Consider the following 18,089-nt stretch of genomic DNA (forward strand, 5'->3'; position numbering starts at 1 on the left):
AGTCTTTCACCACAAGACCACATAAGATTCCTTTTTTAATACCCAGAATGCTGAAATAGCATTTTGAGCACAGACTGTAATGCATAACAAGTGTATAATTTCTTATTGGGAACACTGTGCAAAAACTTGTTTTCATATCAGCCAGTCTAAATTTTTTGCTTAATTCACTAGAACCCCTGTGTATCTACAGGGGTAATTTATAATTAGAGCTGCAGCAAGCAGTATGCTGGAGAGGCATCCGTTCATGGACAAGCCTGTTAGGCTACGCTCCAGATCTGAGCCCCTACACGCCTCCGTTCGGCCAACAGCCTTCAAGCTGGGCTTACCGTTTAAGAGGGGGATTTTTCTTGGCTAATTTGAAAAAAAATAGCAAGCTCCCTAAGCTCTGGACCCCTTTGCAAATGAGCTAGGAGAGGGGTGTGCATGCCTCTGTGTGTGTGTGTTTGAAATTATCCATCTGTATGAACCAGGGTTCTGCGCAGTTTGATGCAGGAGGTGGTGTCTTTTATTCTGCTAAGCATCATGCGCATTTATGGCACTATATATATAATAATAATACAGCAATAATCTAAGTCATTCCATCAAGGTCTCACAGTCCAAAGTTTACCCACATGATTCTGATTTTTAAGAGCATCACATTGGAGAGGAGAGGAGGGAAAGGAGGAAATAAGAACCCAGATTCTGCATTTGTGGCTGATTCAGCAGCTGGGGGTGACCACGGCTTTACGTACTACCAAAACTTCTGCACGCTCCCAAAAGAGTCTCCTGATGTTGCTTATTATTTTTGTTGTATATGTTTCCACCACAAAACCACAGAAAAGGAAGAGTGGTAGGAGTGCAAGGGAGGAGAGAGAGAAATTAAAGAGATGAGGCAGGTGAATTACGTCATTTTGTTACTGCCGAACAAATGAAAGATTTACGTTCTAAGTACCACAGTCTGCTGAAACTGGTGGGAAGCTTTCCACTGATTTTGGATCAGGCCGGCGGTAGTTAAATCATCAGGCAGTACTACTACCACAACTCTTCCCACTGATGACTTCCAAAACAGAAGTTTCCACAGCTGTTGCTATTTGTTTAAAACTAAGGCCCATCCTAGAGATGTGACATTTTCAGTCGTCCTTTTATTGCCTTCCACTTCATTTTTCTGCCCCCCACCAAGTCTCCAGCCTACAAATGTGTGCAGAAGATTTCCACATTCACATCCATTCAGCTTTGGCTCACAAGCTTTACAGGCTTTCACAAGCAGAAGAAAATCTTTGCTGTCAGAATAGCTGTTTCCCTAACTCACCTTCTCTTCCCCATGTCCTTAATTTCTCAAGGAGTTTCAAATACCCTTTATGTCTTTCCCCGATAGGTACAGAATCGTCTCTGTTCTGTATAGCATTTGTCTACTTTTTCAAAACATTGAATTATTGGCAGGCTAATCTATAAAATGGGAACTAAATATGCTTATGTAAATGCTTTACAGAATTGCAGCATTTTGAATATAAGAATTGTTGTCTTCTCTTTAATGTGTAGTTTATGTTTGACTCAATACATAGGCTTAGATTAAAAGACTGTATATGTGTCGAGGAGGAAAGCCTTGGAGCTTTCAGGATTCTTAATTTGGTCCAATTATGATTAAGGAGACTCAAACTGTATCCCTCAGTGCTCTTTATTCACCATCAAAAATAATTCTTATATTTGCAAGTGGCAACAAGAAAAAAAAAAGTTAGGTTCAAAATAATTGGGTGAGGTTCTTTTCAGGAGAATTAATGTAACAAGAGCTGCTAAACTTATTGCACTTAAAAACACAAATAAGAGTGTTGGACAGAAGTTGTCAGTAGGTGGTCTCTTAATATCTCACCAGTTTTGAAGTTATGAAAAGGAGCAAGACTTTTTGAAATCTAGAAAAGAAAGAAAGAAAAGCTAGAAACCAAGTGAAAGAGCAGAGTCGCAGCACCGGTGACCCGAGAAACCTCATTGCTCCACTTATACTGGCACAATGTCACGTTCTCAGCCACTCCATCACCAGCAAGGGGAAAAAAAAAAGCTTTTCCTTTCCTTTTAGTCAAAGGCAGTGGGTAAGCAGAGCACGCGGTTCAGAGGGTCATTAAAAAGCATCAAAGGAGGCAGCCTCATGATGGTAATAAGACGGCTGCAAGGAAATAAAGTGGGCATTGATCTGCACTATCGAGTGTGACATTTTAACCGAAGCTAAAAGCCAAGAGCAGATCTAGCCCTCTTATTCATCTGCCTGCCTGTTTTAGTAAATTGTCTTTTTTTTTCCTCCAACCAGTGGCCTCAGAGGTCACTTCATATTAGCTGGCTTGTTAATACCGAGGCAATCAATACTTAATCAACAAGTAATGGGATTTTGCAGTCATCCTGTATGATCTTTCAATAAAGCCCCGAATCTATCTCAGCCCATTCAGAGCCTGACTAAAGGTGCACGATTGCTGCAGAGCAGGGATTTGATGGTCTGATGCTCTTAGGCTGATCTGCATCTGATTAAGACACCATGCAGCCACTGTCCTTCACCCTTTTGTTCCTTTATCCCCGTATAATGTAGCACAGCGCAGAAATTCGTCATCTTAGCTTTTAGATGCAACAGCAAAGGAATTAATATTTCCTTAGTGCATGATGATCCAGCCTCTTGGTCATGATATGCAACCAAAAAAAACGGCACAGGGGGAGGGAAATTACAGGAGAGACAGTGACAGGTTTCATGTATTGCCTAAGAAAACAAAGTTATAACGAATGGGTCCAAACCAGCCTTTTCATCTCTACCCACTCTATCCTCCTTACTGAGAGAGATGTGCTGATGTAACAGATGTAGTCACTGGACATGGCTGTATGCGAATATGCGTTACAGATGATTCACTGGGTCAGGAAAAAGGAACAAAAGCCAAAATTACAGGCTTCTCAAAGCATCCATCTCTTTTCAGACCTTCAAGTACACTGTTGACAAGGCTTGAGTGTAGCACTGTTTTAGGCTAATTGTTTTACCCACACTGATGAAACATTCCCTCTTCTGACATTGTTCCCAGAAACTCTGTACTAATACTGTCCAAGGAGGAATCCTAAACAGATTCAACCAGAAAAAAGCCCACAATTTCTGCTGTCCAAAAGCAGCGCGAAAAGCTGGGAAGAGGAACGGCAGTAGACATAAATGTTAGGGACCTGTGGCAAACTTTACCACCTCTTTCCTGCTTCCTGGACGTAGAAGAAACAGTCATTGAGGAAAGATTTGTCCAAGAGAACAAGTGAGTGAAATAGCAATAAGGGAATATGAAAAAAAGATGATTGCTGACATAAAACATGGAGATCAAACTAATGCAGCTTCACGGGGGCACCTGCTCCTTCAATGGCAGGAGTGATGCATGGCTGCCGGTGGCAAGGGCTGTGCCAGGAAGGATTGCCGCTCTCTGTGTGCAGAATAGGAACCTGTGGTTTGTGCCTTTCTTCACTCCCGTTATTGGCAGAAGGGTAGTTCACAGTATGCATGTGTATGAAAACACGCTCTTCTGAGTCACTTTGTGTTTTATTTTTGTGGATATGAATTTCTGGAAACCGAGCCTGTGTTTCCTATTTTCCACCCTTCTCAGGGGCTGGGGAGTTTGCACAAGCTTCAAGCAACGGCCTTTCTTTCAATTTTGAGTTGCCGTTTTCTTCCATCCTGTTGAATTTGTTTCACCTACACTGCCTGCCCACGCAGCGTGTCTGCATGTGCAGCACTGTTGGTGCAGGCAGCAGGAGTGGGGAGGGGATGTGTCCTGCCTGTCCAACTGAATAGGGCACAGGAGGGAGCGGCATCACATGTGAGATGTCCCGGGCACCTTTGTGGCAGGCTGCAAATGCCACCCCTGGAGCTTATGAAGTGCACGCTGGTTCATATCCCAGGTGGCCATTGCAGAGAGGAGGGAAGTTCAGCAGCTCAGACACAGCCTACTCCTGTTAGATATATTTTTAAATTACCTCTGGAGTATTTTGGTTGGTATTGCTAGCAAAAGTAGCTCACAGCTTCGCATCCTTTCTTCCAATATGGATGGCAGAAGAGGACTCTCTTATTTTGGTGTGGAGGCACACAAGGGTATAGATCACAGCTTTGTTTTCTGTGAGTTCTCCTGGGGCATGGTGAGTGGCTGGGACCTGTGTGGAGGCAGGCAGAGTGGAAAGAACCCTTAGTTCCAGCAGGTTCAAGTGCAGGGATTGCTGGGGGGGGTAGTGGGTGTGCTACCCGTACAGAAGGTGCAGGGAGCTCTTCACACAGCGGCTTCATTTTCCCCCAGACATCAAGTGTGCTTGCTGTGGCCACAGTCTCCTTTGGACGGACCATTTTTGCTATGGATACATGCCAGAAACGATCCATCCACGCCTGATGGCTGAGTGCTGTGGTCCTTCTCATTTCAGTAAGCACTGAAAACAGGAGGAGACCATTTTTATGCGTACACAAAGGCCAGGATCAACTTGGGCCAGTGTGTGAACAGTCATTGAGTGGTGTTGGGCAAAAATCAGGATTGGCTCACACAGCAGTCCAATCCTTTAATCAGAATGAATTGAACTCTAATCTACTTCTTGGCAATGAACAAATAGGCAGTCTTGGATATGGATGCTATTCTGTTTCGCGGATATATGTGTTTGTGCAGAGTATGGGGGTGCGGGTTAAAATCAGAGCTGTGCGAGTCCTGTAGGGTTCCATTCATGATGAGGTTTGCAAACTAATCCATGTTGCTTGATTTACAGGGATTGGAAACAAACCAAACCTCGCAGATTTGTTTGAAGGGGTTTGTGTGGTGTGGGGAAAGATGGTCTATCTGTACCTGTTCTCTTGCATTTTCCCTGAACTAACCCCTAGACAAGGCAGGAAGATCTTAAGGTTTCATGGTGAATAGGTGCATAGAAAGGAGCCAACACTTTTGACTTCACTGGTTGTCCTAACAAATGCTGAGTTTCATGAGTTCTATTTTCTTTTTAAAAAGACAGTCACCAGGTAATGATTTACTTGTTCTTCTCCAGCGCTATCATTGCTTCTCTTCCACAGCTCTTTCCTGGATGGATCTTAGGTCACATATTTGTTCTCACGTTATTAAAACATCACTAGAGAGACCCTAAGAAACTGTTAAGTCTCTTATTCTGTGATCCTTGTGGAAGAACCAGGAAGATGACCGGTGTATTGCTTCTCTTGAAGCTTCTGTTTCACAGCATTTATGTTAATTGAAGCTTGAAAAGGACACTGGGACATGTTTCACATTCTGATGGCAGAACGGGGAACTTCCGTAATTTGGAATGGCTTGTGTAGCAATGGAAGAGTCAGTCAACCAACTGAATGATTAAATATAACAAATATCAGCTAGTAACAATTCATGTTGATTTGCAAAGTATATTGAGAACTGTGGAAATCCTAGCTGTAATGCTTATTTTGGCCTACTTTATATATAGCTCCTGAAATCAGTCCTTACCTTGCATGGGAAGATAAACCTGGTAGCTCTTAAATGGTTATGATAAAGCCAAGAGTGTCTTTATTTGGCTAAACTTCAAACCTTCAAATCCCATGCAGTGCCATACTGTCATTAACTACTGTGGGCCAGGTTTTCAGATAGCGGCAGGCACATCTCTCTAAAAATTGGAGACTTTTTCTCTTTCATGGAGCATCTGCTCAGGATCTGAAGCAGTAGCTGAGCAGTCTTGAGTGCAGTGTCTTCAGGGGCTAAAGTATCCCTTTCTAGGAGATGGCAATCAGCTAACCCTTGCACATATCTCTTCCCTGTGCTGTAGCTGTCTGCTCCCAGAATCAATAGCAGCTGTAATGACCGAGCACACGGATGACACACCTAACAGGGAGACGCGCATGTCAGTGAGCTGGGGCAAGCTGGGGGAAGCGGCAACTTACTCCTTTGGCGTGAGGAACGCTGGAAATTAAACAAGGGAGGAGGACAAAGGAAGTGCGCTGCCTCAAGAGGTGACTGTCAGGGACAGGTCTGCTTCAAGTTCCGTGTTGCCATCGCCAAAGCGTCACTGTCCTGTGCAATCCTGATTTCCCCTTCTGCTGGGGTACAGATGTTACCCCAGGCAGTCCCAAGCGGAGGGAGCCCATGCTGCTCCACCAGCTGAACCTGCGCTGCGCAAGTATTGCTGTGGGCACCCTCAGGCTGAGGGGAGCTGCCGTTTGCCCCCATGGCCTTCTGCCAGGGGTGTAACCCCTGGGATATGCCTGTGGGTGGAAGCTGAAGATGTTGCTCATGTTGTGCAGTGGTGGGGCCTTAAAGGAAAAAAAGACGAATTAGAGTTGTCATTGCTCACCGGTTCTGCATCATCGGTGAGTTTTGGGCTGAATGTCTCCTTTCTGCTGGGCAGGCGGTTATCTGCAGCTTAATTTGCCATACTTGAGTGTTGCAGGTTTAACTCAGAGGATTAGCAATTGCTCTGGACAGTGTTGCTGTTAGCAGGGGCATTTGAACTCTGAATGGGAAAGATCAACAAAGTGTCTCATATGCATTTTGTAAGCGATGACAGACTACAGCGAGTTACCAGGAGGCTATATTAGGTAGAAATCTTACATGTAGCTCGGAATGGGATAAGGGGAAAAGTGGAGATAGTGGAAGAATATGTGACTATTTTTGTATCAGCCAGATACCTATTGGTCAGTTTGTTACAGAGGTTGCCTGGGAAGGTCAGCGGCAGCTCAGTGAGCTGTGCTGCCAAACATGCCTGGGCTAAACCGAAACATTCATTCCTGCACAAGCCAGGCAATCTCACAACTATCAACTGGGAGCTGCGGTGTGGACAACGACTATCCTATTCTTGTGTTACAAACATGTTGGTACTAGTCAGTTATGACACCTTTTATCTGTTCTTTTCTGCAGTGTATCGTTTCTTTTCTGCTGGGTTTCGATAGGGTGTACTTCGGTTCAAGCTGTGTACCTTGCACATAAAACAGCTACTGGAGTCTGCTCGCAGGCTGACCCCTGTGCTCTGAGACAGGACAATGGCAGTGTGACCTGCATTACTCAAATTCCAGCCTTCACGGAGCTGTCATCAGCATGCCTGGAAAATTAATGTCATTACGCTGTTGCTCGAGGCTCGGCATGACTGCTTCTCGCCTGCCTGGGAGACGAAGCCATGGCAGAAAGTGAATATTGTGGCTTACTGCTGCAAGGGAGGGACAAGCACTGCCGAGAGCCGATGGGATATTTGTCTTCATGAGTTTTGCAAATGGAAGTCTGCCCTCTCTGTTTACTACTCTAAGCGTTTGTGTATTTGCAGCACTATCTTTCAGTGGTTACTGGAATCTGTGCTAACTAGGGACTGATTTGACCGCTGTTATTCAATGTGGGGGTGTGACACTTTCCAATTTCCACTGGGCATTATCTTGAACAAGAATGAGGGTGCAACAGTTTTTCTCTCCTCTTGATTTAAATGCATTTCTTCCACTGTCCTCCCCTGCCACATTTTTTTGTAGGGCTTCTTGACATAAAACAAACTCATGCTGTTCAATCCAGTGAATGGAGTTGAGAATATATTTCTTGTCCTCGACAGCAGTGGCGCTCAGCAAACTGAATAACTGTTTAACTATGCAAGGGTACTGAGCGCCCTCACATCAGCTTTTCAAGTAACTTTAGGAGAGTGGTTTTGTTTGCACGTAGGTGAAAAAGCCGCAAGAGAACCATGGAGCAAGAGAGGAGAGAAAGGGACATTGCCGCCTCTTCTTGTTGCATTGCACCAAACCAGCTCGCTGCTGCCTTACCTACCCTAAAAATACCGCGAGGAGCCGCAGAGGAACTTGCTTCTTCTGAAATGAGAACCAAATAATAGACCCTTGTGGGGCAGCATGATCTCTCTTGGATCAGTCCCACAGTGTGATCCCTGCCCAGTGCTGGAAGTTGGCTCTCTGAATATACCTTGTACCACCCATTCCCTGATGTCAAGCAAGTGGTGTCTTAACTTAAATCTCAATATTTCTTCCCAAAGCGGCTGTGCGATTTTAGATGATGCAACTTATTTTGAGTTTTCTCCCTCTTTCACCTCCTTTGGTTTAAGCTGGTAGTGGGAGCACTGAAGTGCTGAGAGAACGGCGTGTGGCTTTCACAGCAAGCTTCAGCCTACGAAATCTGCAAGTAAAACAAATCTTGCCTGACACACAGAGCTTTCAGGGCAAGGACAAGCATCCAGTAATGATCAAAACTTCAAAATGGCAAGATCTGCTAGCCAGGCAACTACTGTGTGCTGAAGAAGCTCAGAAGTCTATACAAAAGCTGTAAGACATTGATTAGTGTCACCGCACAGTAACTGTGTACATGGCATTTACGAACAAATATCCTCTCTGAGTGTTATTTGTTGCATTATTTGTTTGTTTGCATTATGAATATCCAGATCAATAAGACCAGATTCCTAACTCTTCATCTTCCTTTTAAGTATCAATAGATAAAGTCCTGTTCCATGTGAATGTGAATTAAATAATCTGGACTAAATAAGGGGAAGAGACTGAGATACATAAGAAAGCAGATAGTGCTCTTGTACCTACTGCACGTACACGCAAACCTCCCCCATAAACGCACGCTACCCAGCGAGTTGTTTCTTTGGCTTTAGCGTTGTGGCAACTGCACACAGAAGTAACAAAACAACTGACATGGTGCACTGACCTCTGTTAAACAGTTGTTTATTTGACTGTTCCTGCTAATATCCCAATAAGTCACAAGTACAAAGTGTTAACTCTCTCCTTTTTTTTCTTTTTTTTTTTTTTTTTTTCAATTGCTAGATGTCCAGGACTCACTGAAGGCAAAACCAAATCACATCCTGAATAAACAACACAAGGGACCAGTGCTAGAGAGGAAGGCTCTGCAGGGGGAGCGGATGGAGTGCTGTCTGGAGCAAATCAGGTGTGTTCTCTGAAGGACCAGGGACCTCCCAGCAGAATAGGAAAAGACGGTGTTTGGGTGCCAGGAGCGGAGCTGGGCGGGCAGAGCTGCAGAGCTGTCCGGCTCTGGAAGCTCAGGTGTCTCCAGGCATGCACATGACAGCTCTTGTTGTCTCACAGCAGTGACAGCCTGTGCCTTTCACACTTGATTTTTGCTCTCAGGAAAAAAAAGCACTTCAATATTCAGGGCAAAACTGTGCTCATTTATAAGTGAAAAAATAATGCTTTTTTAACGTGCTGCTCCGCCTTGCTGCCTTGATAACTAGAGAAATAGCGTAGCATCACTTTAACTTTTATATCTACAAGTCCTTTCTTAGGGTCCCGTTTTATTTCAGATAACTTCTACTTGAGCGTCTCTTTGTCGTAATGTCTGGAGATCCACTTAATGTTTGCATTGGAAGTCCTTTACTCAAAGGGAATTTTTGATCGATGACATATCAGGAGCTACTGTTCTTGGCCTGGGATAGCTGAGAAATGTGGAAGGGGCTGAACAGAGTGTCTGTGTTTATGTTCCAGGGAAGAGGCCCATCTGGACTTGCTCTGCCTAGTGCCTTGCTCTTTAGAGGTCCAGTTGCAAAATGACAACCTTCTTTCACAATGACAATTACTTCTGAAACAAGCAGCCATGCCTGGCAGTCACTGCCCAATTCCCAATATTTACCTTGCTTTATTACATTACTGTAAACTTTGGTTGGCTATCAGAGCCAGTTGACGACTCTGACAATTCGGAATCTGAAGGGCTCTTATGAAATTAAACACCGCCTTTGCGTGCCATCCGAGCCTCTAGCTGGGCAAGTGAAAATAAATGTTCCAAAGGTTGTACTTTATATAGCCACAGACTTGACCTCTAAGTGCCTTAAAAGGGCTCACATACTTAAAGGTGCATTACCAGGCCTTACACTAATTCACTGTGATGGCTAAAGTGCTTTGTGTATCCCACAAGAGACCAGAAGCCCTTGAGGATCCTTTAGAGCAGAGCATGTGGGCAGTTAACATTATTCAGCTTGAATTTTGTATTTGCAGCCAGTCATGAGTGAAAGTAGGGGTAGACTATTTGCATATTGTTTTGGTATAAAGCTAGAAAAATGCTTCCATATGTGTAAGTCATGTAACTTCATCCTGTGTGTTTCTTAGATGCCTGCAAAACCCTAAATAAGATGAGGCCCTTTCTTTTCCTTTTCTTATTTTTTCTTCTCTTCTTTTGCCTGCTGAGAATTTCTTGGGAGCATTCATCCCTCCCTCTCTTTAAGTTTGCTGGTCTAAGCAGGAATACTTGAGACTGATTTTAATTCTTAACTAGATGGACATGATTTATTAATTCACATTTGAAATAACAATTGCAGTCGGAAGGAATCAGCTGAAAGCCTTAATTACATTGGAAAATATGCTTCAGTGTAGCATGGCCCCATCCAGCTTTCAGAATGCATAATTATCATCATTTTTTAATTTTTATATTTGAAAAATTGTGATGGAGACCAGACTCTGCTGGCTACTCGCACTGCTTCAAAGCAATGCCTAAATCAGAAGTGAGTCTTTAAATAGATCATTTTCTTACTTGCTTGTTAGAGCCCAACCACATATGTAGACTTACTGTGCAGGGTTGGCCTCAGTGTTTTGCGTATTATTTTTACATCTGAGCCAACTAGCAGTTTCTGTGCCCAATTCCAAGGAAAAAAAGATGCTAAACTGTGAATGCACACTGGCAGATGAGCTGAGATTAGGTAATTTGGGATCACTCCATAGAAATCACATATGGGCTTTGGAGACTGGGAATTCATTCCTGTTCAAACAGTGACCAAATGGGGAACAGAGAAAGAAAGATCAAGGTAATTAAAAAACCAAAAACCTGAACTTCCTGAAAAGAAAAAATGCACCACAGAACAAGAAAGAAAAAACAAAGCCTTCCTTGCCTTAATCTTGAAAAAACATGACAGTTGAGAGAGATATTGGCCTACTTAACCCAAATGAGGTAACACGTGAGCACTTCCAGCTATGATTGCAATTCGTATCACCATTCTGTCTCTTAAGACTTCTCAGTATTTTCCTTCATTCTGTGTCTGTCTTTCTTCACTCCATATTTATTTTTTTCTCACCATCTTTTATCTTTCCCATGACCCTCTTGCCCTTATTCTGTTATCTAGGTTAGCTATTCATTCAGTTCACTATAAAACTGGTACTAGTTAACGAAAACTGCTGTAAAGTCGGTCCATTTTGAGGTGATCACGTTTTTATTTTTGAGTTTGAGAAACCTAGAAAATCTGTGCAAAGTTCACTTAAAGATTTGGGTTAAAAAGGAAGTCTGAAATTGTTTCAAGTCCTTGTTCAAAACTGTGATTTGGCAAAAAACTGCTCGTAGCCCTGGTCTGGCATTGGACACAAACCCAACGCTGAGAGGTGCCTGGAATAGGGTTGCTCATTTTCAATTATGAGTACAGATGTGGTAGGACTGAAGTAAAGGTCCATAGGAGCCCAACTGCCAGGGTAGGAAGCTCAGAGAAGGTCCTGGTGGTTAGCAAGGCTGGCACCCTACTTCATGACTCACGCCAAGGCCTCTTGCAACCTTCTCTTACCAGTAATTTCCATTTTCAGGTACGCACTGACGTCCTGGAGGAAGACTTGCACCTGAGGGCTGCAGAGTAGGTTACATTGTCTGTTCATGCAGTGTAAAATACTAGATGAAGTGTGGATTGGCTTATGAGAGAATAGTAAGACTGGCAACACAAAACCCTGATGCCTTAATATCCTGCGTTCAGTGCAAAGCACTGCATGGGATGGTTTCATGTTAAGACCTGGAGATGGTGGAGCTGTAGAACAAGGAACTGTTTGATTCTTCATTAGCTTCTCCTGACCCTCTGTAAGCAGCAGGAGCCCTTCTCCCTTAGCATCTCCCCAGCCTCAGCCCCTCAGACACAGCAGACAGGAGGCATGAAGCAAAATATAATAGGTGGTCATATGGGATACTGCAGAAGATGGATGGAGAGGGCTGAAGTGGAAGAGGAGCGACTGAAGGAGCTCATAGTTCAGCTTGAATATCATCATCTGGATAGAGAGAAGAACCCAATCCACAACCTCATCTTAATTAGACAGGAGAAGGGAAGGGGAGGATTATGATGCTCATCTGTTTAAGTCCAGAGGAGAAGCTATGGATTGGTATGTGGCAGACACCACAAAAGCCACAGGGTTATTTTCTTGTTCTAAACACAGGTTAAAGCGGCATTCTCGGGTATTGGAAGACATTAAAACTTTTCACTGGCAAAACAATGCTGCATGAGGTGTCCTAAAGAAAGGGAAACTTCCTGAAGAGCAGGCTACCCATAACACAATCAGAGGTGAGCACCACAGGCCACATAGTCAGTGTAGGAGCAGAAATAACTTTTTTGCACCGTATCTACCAGGCTCTGGATAAGGAGTGCAGTTTGCTTACCAAGCTATTGAGAAAATAGATTAACAAATGCTGAAACTATCTATTTCCTCGTCAGCAAAGGGCTCTTCCCAGGCTTTTCCTGAAACAGAGTAGTCTGAAATCATACACAGGAGTGCAGGAGTAATTGGTTAAAACAGGGGGAAGGAAATATCGCTTTGACAACTCTGTGTCCTTGACTAATATTAAAGGTTTTTGCCTTTTCTCTCCAAACTTGATGAAACTTCTTACACCTGTACGTGTGCAGAAATGTACTTCTGAAGTAAAACATGGTAAGTGCTCTTCAGAAGTCATTGTTAAAATACAGAGGAGGATCCTTCTTTTATTCCTTCAGATGTACACAAGTCTTCAAATATTTTTACAGAGAATCGGTATGGTGGAAAGCTCTTTGTGTTATGACTTACAGGATGAAGTAATTCCACTTATTATTGCCCCTAAAAGATGGAAATGATAACTTAATGAAAGTTTATCTGTGCTCTTCCTTAGCAGCTTTTGCCCAGTGTAGCATTTACAGTATTGAACCCCAAACTTCCGTAACACACCTATGCGGTATCTCATTAGCTCTTCATATCTTCCACTTGTCATCTTTGCACTCCTCCCTGAACCCACTGAGGACCACCGCCCCTTGCCTGGCCGGTGAGCCCACATCGTGTACAATACGGCCTTTTTTTGTGCACGGGGCTTACTCAGACCTGAAGTCTCTTGCCAGAGCTGGGAGATACTGCAGAACTTCACCAATAGGCTCCTGACCTTTCTGGGACTTGGAAGCGGCCACTTTTTAAAAACGGTTTGTGGATGTTTATAGGAAAAGGAAACAAGAGAGCTAACAGGATAGTTGTATCTGGTGAATTCGCCTCTTCTGTCCCTTCAGCTGACTAGTGATAAATAAGGTAAATGCAAGACTGTGCTTGAAAATATAAGAGCAAAAGAACAATCTTTTCTTCTCTTGGCATGGCTTCCGACAATGTTTGCTGTCTGCCAGCGTCGCTGTGAGTTACTGCACACTGGGTCATTGTTACGTACGTGGAGCCAGTGAGGGCAAGAATAACCCTAGAAACAGTCTATTTTCCATGACTGAGCAAGTGTTGTTCTCTGCCCCTCTGATACATCCAACTACCTGATGTGTAAAAATGACTGGAGTTACGTTCAAGCTGTGTGTCCATCCTTGCCCAGCCGTAACACTGGTTAAACAGGTACATGTCTATATTATATATCTGCATATATAAGAATATATACGTACACATGCACAAACCTATACAGGTAACGCTCTTGTATGTGCCAAGCCCATCAGCTGCCCGCTTGAGAAAAGCGGGAGAAAGCTCTGGGCAAGCTAAAGGTGAAGGAAGAGAATCAAGGCTGATCTCTGGAAGGGTGAGACAGTTTCATTGAGCAATACAGCTCAGTCATTTTGGAAATGGAGGATTTCTGAGGGCAGATAGCATCTTTCTTCAGGATCTGATTTTATTCTGAATGTATGAGTACTTAATGAAGGGTGACACCACAACAGAGCAAAGAAAGAATTGTTGGTGCAAAAATCATATCCTTATCTGACCCCCAGGAGTGAGGTTTGTGAGCATTAAACACCTCCTTGCTCCTCGGCCATGAAAGAAGTTTATTTCTATTCCCATTTTAATTGTTGGAAACTGAGAATCAGGGAGACGATAATTCAGACTTTCAAAGTTCTGTTTAAATAACTAGGTATAGAAAGAGGGCAGCATGCCAGGAAAAGAAGGTCTTCTGAAAACATTTCTGCAAACATCAAGAGGGAGCCAAATGCTTTATGCTATGCTGGCCCTCCTGTGAAGGACATTTTCTGCAAACCTGGCCTTAATTGGTGCTGAGCACTGGAAAATTCTGGTCCTCTACCCAGCATTATGGCATTATGGGTCAGCTTGGTGTATCTGTTGCATTAGACCATCCATCCTCTGATTCAATATTTGCCCTGGTTGTACAGGCCCAATTTTATTTTGTTTTATTTGTGAAGAGATAATTCAGGAGGGAAAAAAACCCACACTTTTTTTTTTCTCTCTCTCTTTTTTTTTTTTTCTTCTCATCTTTCAGCTTGGGATTTCCAGTAGCACGGCCCATCCTACGCCCTTCCAAAATGCACTGAAAAGGAGCCATCTGTGGGTTCCCTCTGTTGATATATTTCCGAAAGACCTTGCAAAGTGACATTAATTGTTTTGACTGTGTGCACCTATTCGTTATTACACACTGCTGCCTGACTCTCCTGCCTTTTTTTTTTTCTTTCTTCAAGTAATAATCTTGCACTATACTCAAATATTTGTGTACAGTCAGCTCAGAGGGAGTCAGCCGAGAAGCCTTCCTGCTCTCGGGGCCCTAAAAGCAGAGATGTTCTGAAGTCATTTCAATGTTGGAACACATTTCATACTTATCGGGCGATTTCTTGTGTGCAGATGGGACCCACCCATCCCACATTATCAAAGTTAGCTCCTCTCCAGATTCCTTCTGCTGTAGCCTGGGTTGGCTGTGGAAGATTTGAGCACATCACCTTCAGCGTTATCTTCAGCTGGTGTCTGAGGTGTTGACTGCAGGAGCTGCAAGCTGACATTCAATACTGCACATTTCTTTCTGCAGCAAAGCCATGAAAATCTGATGGACTTCCTGGGCAATATTAAATCCCAGGCAAAAGCTTTATAAAAGCTACTTCAGAACACTATCAAATTATTAGTATTCTTTTTCATAATACAGATGGGGTCTCATTTCATTGAAAGAAAAAGAGAGAGAGAGAGAGAGTGTGTTTTTTCCAGCCCTCTTGGGAATTATTTTATTGAAAATATCAAAACTGGGAAGATTTCTCCAGTGCCAGGGGTCAGAATCTTTGACTAGTTTGTTGTAATGTGAACATATAAAAATTCACTCAGTGCTCATTCTCTACCTTTTATTTAATGTACAATCCAGGTAGTTCCACTTTGATTCTTTACATTACTGTCCCTAGCACTGAACATTTGCCTTCAGTGTTTTAAATTTCTTTCATGAATTCTGAAGAAGAGAAAACTTCAGGAAAATTGCCATTGGCCTAATATGTATTGATGTACTATTACCAGTAAAACAAATTTTTGTTATACCAACTGACGCTGAATAAACAAGTACTTTATATTTCTTCTGTGAAGCTCTAACTTGAAGTATTCTTCACTGTAATATCTCCACTTAAAAATAGCATTTTCTTACTACTTCCCTGTGAATCATATCTGCATACCTTAATAAGTAAGTGTTTAATATTTTAATTTCTATTAATACAGAATAGTAAATGCTGCTGGAAGTCAGCTGAAGTAAGAACTATGACAGGCAGTTAAGTTACGTTTCTCCCTGTGCATCATTGTCATCGTCACCGAGTACTATCAATATAAGGACCAGCCAACTCATAATTTCACAGAGATTGGGTTTTTCAATGATCGCTAAGGGCAGAGTTGTCACACAGACCCTTTAGTGTGACAATGATTCATGAGAAGAGAAGAAATCAGCTCGGTTCTCTCATCACCAGTGACATTTTCTTTGGACTGGCAGTTAAAATATTTTTTTGCTTATAAACAGATTACTGGTAATCTCTAAAGTCAGGTAAAGGTGACAAACGTGGGATCCCTGTGGATATATATGCTAATCATTTTTTAGCAGAAACCTGGGCTGTAAAGTGAGATCACCTAACACAGCCTCATTACCTCAACTATTTTGCCCTTTTCTTATAAAAGGAGGCAAGTTCACCTGAGTTGTGTACATAAACCCTGAGAAGGTTTGTGTCCAAGTCTGAACTAGGCAGTGTCTCTGACGGGCAAGTGAAATCCTGATTTGGAACAACTCTGCTGTATGAAAGCTTGGCTCTTCTGCAGGTTGGCGTTGCTTGTTTTAGGCTATGTTGGCTGGTATTAAAATGCCTTTAAATTCCCCCAGAATGACAGCTAAGGGAAGTATTGTGTTGGTGTTTTGAGGCAGATCTTAAATGAAGGATTGCTTTTGTCTGATATCATATGTAGCATCACGCGCAAGTGCTTCTTGTGTTCTTTGTCAAGGGGTTATGAAGGCTTCATCCATGTAGCTGGGAATGCAGGAATATTGCTGATGCAGAGAGGACTGTGTTTCGCAGGGCTGCAGTATGCACCTCCCTGATCTAAGATGAGAAAAAACGCCATTGGGATGGCTTTGATTGCTTTAACCTTTCTGTCCTCCACACCCAGGCAGCCCCTGGAGCCACTCTCTTGCTTCCAGCCAAGATTCCAGCCTCTTTCCAAATATCCCATTTTAAGTAAGCAGGTGGCTGAAGTCTTCCTGAGTCCAGGGCCGTCTTACCTCAGGCATGGTCTAAACCACAAGAAGACAAAGGAAAAAAATCCAACAGAAAACCAATGTGAACTAAGGCCAGTGCTTGTCTCTGTTTCTGACTATGCAGTCCATATTCTGTGAATAAATTCATTTCTGCATGTTTAATCTGACACCTTTTGCAAGCAATACACTCACTCAAAACACCAGCAATGAATAAACACTACCAGCCTCTTGTAGATATTTGATTGGGTAGCTAATTCACAAATGATTGACTACCCAAGTAGTGAGAGCATATGGAGGCTCTGTGAGCGACTGTCAACACGAGGAAAGTAGTCAGGGAAGCCAATTGTTAAGAACTGAAAACAATAGCGAACAAGAAAGTCCTTGAAGGAATGTGGCACTGGGTCTGCTCGAAGCATGAATTTATGAAAACGCGTGGCCAAAACAAAAGAAGATGGCAGCATCATTTCCTATATATGCTCCTCGTTGTTGGTTATTATTATTCCAATTTTTGACACTTGAATGAAATGTGGTATAATTGGGCTTCATAGCTGCTGCTTCAGGCGACATCAATTGCCTTTTTTAAAAATGATGATGGCGTTGAGGGAGACTCTTTTTTTCCTTTTATGTTTTGAAGCTGCCGTACTCTCAGTGCCACTCGTACAATACACGAAAGGGGCATTGTACTCCTGGGAGGGTCTGCAAGGCTGGGGACTGATCCCATAAAGAAATACGAGATGGAGAAGAAAAGACAAGCAAACATACTGTGGGATGTCACGCTGAAGCTAATCCCAAGATATTCCTTCTTCTTGTTCCTCTCTGGGTTTTCCTTAACGATAGCTCAAGCATTTCACTCCCTTCCTCGTAGCGTGCCGAGTGTATAACATTACAGGTGTATGCAAGGAAACTCCGTTCCTTGCCTTCCTTTGCTTTGATTCAGTAATCAATTCTGTCAAGTTTGAAGGACCTTAAGCTGTCATGAAAGGAAAATCACTCCTTAAACTGTGTTTATTCCTGATGCAAAAAACCACCTCTGCATCTTTTGTTTGTATTGATGGGTATACTGCAGGATTTGGTTGGCTTATTTTGACTTAGAGAGGAAATAAGATGAGAAGCATTATGTTTTTCAAAGTTGGATTCAGCAGGGATAGGGAAGATGTATTCATCATTCTGCTTTTGCATTGAGAAGCAATTCTTTAGGAGGTAGAACAAATCTTTAAAAAATAATGCTGAAAATACTCTAATGACTAAGATGACTGAATGAACCTATTGTGACTGAATCCATTGCAGGGGATAGGTCCTACAGGGGATGTTTTAATCATCACATCGTGGCCCTCATTTCTGCTCCTCCTCAAGTCCACCAGTGCAGGGCTGGTTAAGCCCCAGCATTTCATTTCAGTGTCCCCAAGGGACCTTCAGCCCCCCAGTGCTATGCGGTGCCCTGCCCTTACAGCCTCTCCCCTTTGGCTGTGTCCCCAGCATTAGGGTTTGGCT

At 43.0% G+C, this 18,089-nt stretch overlaps 1 long non-coding RNA gene across 6 annotated transcripts in view; it reads left to right on the forward strand.

Moving 5' to 3' along the window:
• Window positions 1-18,089, forward strand: part of LOC134513961 (uncharacterized) — a 497,182-nt gene that overhangs the window by 377,929 nt on the left and 101,164 nt on the right. For 5 of the 6 annotated variants that reach the window (XR_010070574.1, XR_010070573.1, XR_010070570.1 and 2 more), the window contains exon 4: window positions 8,738-8,858. The exons of the other annotated variant lie outside the window; for it this stretch is intronic. This is a non-coding gene — a long non-coding RNA (uncharacterized LOC134513961). The remainder of the gene's footprint in view (window positions 1-8,737; window positions 8,859-18,089) is intronic. 6 annotated transcript variants of the gene reach the window in all.

The sequence above is a fragment of the Chroicocephalus ridibundus genome, chromosome 3 (assembly GCF_963924245.1).
Source record: "Chroicocephalus ridibundus chromosome 3, bChrRid1.1, whole genome shotgun sequence".
NCBI classification, from domain to species: domain Eukaryota; kingdom Metazoa; phylum Chordata; class Aves; order Charadriiformes; family Laridae; genus Chroicocephalus; species Chroicocephalus ridibundus.